Below are 2987 nucleotides of genomic sequence, written 5' to 3' on the forward strand. Positions count from 1 at the left end.
ATAATTCCTCCCAAATTACTAAACTCAAAAATCAATCACTATATAAAGCATTGCACGAGCTAATCTAGCAATGAGAGATGAAAGGACAAAGTTGCTAACCTTTGTGATCATTTGAATGGATGGGGGCCTTCAAATCTTGACAAATTTTGGGCAAAATGGGTGATGAGCTTGATAGGAAGAGGGAAAAGAACAGAGAGGAGAGGGGAAAGGGGAAGAACAGAGCGAGCTCGGGTGGACGAAGGGTCTATGTAGGACGACCTTTAGTACCGGTTCGTGATACGACCCGGTACTAAAGGTGCTGGAGGGGCCCCGGACTGACAACATCCTGCCACCACTCACTTTAGCACCGGTTCGTGGCACGAACTGGTGCTAAAGGTTCACCACGAACCGGTACTAATGATGTCCGCCCGCCTAGCCGTTGAAACCGGCACTAATGGACACATTAGTGCCAGCTCAAATTCAAACCGGCACTAATGTGCTTCACATTTGACACTTTTTGTACTAGTGTCACTGGTAGAAAAAGGGCCTATAGTCCCGGTTCGTAAGGGCCTTTAGTCCCGGTTCAGGAACCGGGACTAAAGTGTCGGTACTAATACCTCCACCCTTTAGTCCCGGTTCAATCCAGAACCGGGACTAAAGGCCCTCCACGTGGGCAGTGCGCAGAGCCCAGTCAGGAGACCCTTTGGTCCCGGTTGGTGCCACCAACCGGGACCAAAGGGTCTCCTAACTGGGCTCTGCGCACTGCCCACGTGGAGACCCTTTGGTCCCGGTTGGTGGCACCAACCGGGACCAATAGGCATCCACACGTCAGCACTTCTATGGCTGGGGTTTTTTTTTGAAAGGGGGGGGGGTTGGGGGTTTTAGGGGGTTAATTTAGGTGTTTCATATATTGTGTTAGCTAGTTATAATTAATAGAGAGAAGTGTCCTCTGTTATGTCTGTGCTTGGTCGACGCTACGTACTATACATACGTATATAGAGAGGACTAGACACGCTAGCTAGCTAGTAAGCAAACGAAGGAAACAGAAGATCGTCATGAACATATATGCATATATACAGAGAGAAGTGATATCGACCACCTCTCCTTCTCGGAGAGATTGGTTGAACAACAAGTTCTCGTATATCTATCTGACACTACCGGCTACATATATACAGTAATTATCTCTTACAAATATAATCATACGGACTCAGGGTTAACATAGAATTCTCCGTCTTCAGGGATCACGTGGTCAAGAAAGAATGCCGCCAATTCCTCTTGAATTCCTCGCATGCGAGCTGGTGCTAGGAGTTCATCCCGCTTCCGAAACATCTAATTTAAAGAAGGGGGTCAATACATATATATATGAATGAATGAAACTCATCACAAATGATGGTAATAAAATAAAATTGTGAATGTTGTTATTTACGTACTTCATATTGTTTGTCAGTGTAGCCCCGCTCACAGGTCGTGTGGCGGATGGACTCACAAACATAGTAACCACAGAAATCATTCCCTTGTTGCTGCCACAACCACTTTACAAGAAATAGAGGTTAATCAAACTGATAAGCAAGAATGCCAAATGGTATTGATGAAACTAGCGCTTGAATGACTAGTAGATGCGCTTAAAATGCTACTATAGCTAGTACTTACTTTCGGGTGTCTAAATTGCAGCTCCTTCGGCAGTCCCGGAGCTTTTCTGGTGAATTTTCTCCAAACCCTGCCAGACAAAGAAAACAATTACTTGATATATCAGGAAATGAACAAAGTTGCTGATATGGTGGATAATGATCGATTTAACTTACTTCTCGAGTATTTGAGTCATGTCTGCATAGTCCTTGGGATCTTTTCGTCTTGAGTCTAAGACGGTTACTAGTCCCTGCTCAAGCTTAATATGTAGGAGAATATAGTGGAAACTGCACACGCATGCATAACTCATCAATTACATTACTATAACCTTGACTAATATATAAGGGAAACCGAATACGCACAAGACAGTAACACTCACTTGAAGTTGTAAGGAAAGAGTATTATATCTTTGTTTTGATTTATTATCAACGATTCTAGCATGTTGGCCTCGGTTTCTGCGGCATGAAATTTAACCTGAGTTGCATCTATGAGATTTGTGTTAATGAACCCAATATCACCGACTTGTCTTTTCTTCAATTCGATGATCTTCAATCTGCATAATATAGTGAGGATGATTATAAATACATGCAATGAAAGAGCTAAGCTATATAGAGAAACTTAATGACAGAAGTAGTACTACTTACAGACAGTAGCAGGTGACAGTTGCTTTATCGAGGGCCAATTGATTGAAGAACTGATAGAACTCCTCAAATGGAACAGGCAACAGATCAATTCCAACGAGGTCATGCTCCGGTTTAACTCTCGCATACAAAGTACTCCTCCCCCCAGAGTCTCTGCAGATTTTCAAGTACCAATCATGCAATCTTCGCATCATCGTTGATAGAGATCTTTCATCTTTGACGAGAGGCTTCCCGTACTCGTATCTTTGTATCTGCACGTCCATGGGGTCATAATGTACTTCATCGGGCAGGTAATCTGTAGGATTGCTATAACCAGGCACCATCCTCGGATCATTATCGACGTTGTGGCTAGGCACCTTGAGCGGGGGGCACGATTGCTTCGCTTGTTCGCCGAGCTGGGCAATTTGTTTCCCAGCTCGTCGTTGTTTCAGCCTTTGATCACTGACAGTACTTCCCGACCGCTCCGCTTCGGCAAATTCCTTTCCAATAATGCAGTCATAGTTTCCTTTCGGCGAATCAGACTTCGGTGTTTTTGTCAGGGCAGCCAGAGTGCGCTTCACTTTCACCTGATCTACCTTCTCCTCCGGAGGTGGATGTTTCTTTGCTTTCACCCCTTCAAAGAATTTCTTCACTTCTTCTCGCGCGATCTCGGCGTTCTCCTCCTGGGTCCTCTCGTATGGTAACTTCTCTGGAGTCTTCAGAGAAGGACCGAATCTGTATGTCCTCCCGCCTCTGGTTGTA

This window comes from Triticum urartu, chromosome 2A (genome assembly GCF_056163025.1).
Source record: "Triticum urartu cultivar PI428250 chromosome 2A, HENAU_Tu73, whole genome shotgun sequence".
NCBI classification, from domain to species: Eukaryota; Viridiplantae; Streptophyta; class Magnoliopsida; order Poales; family Poaceae; genus Triticum; species Triticum urartu.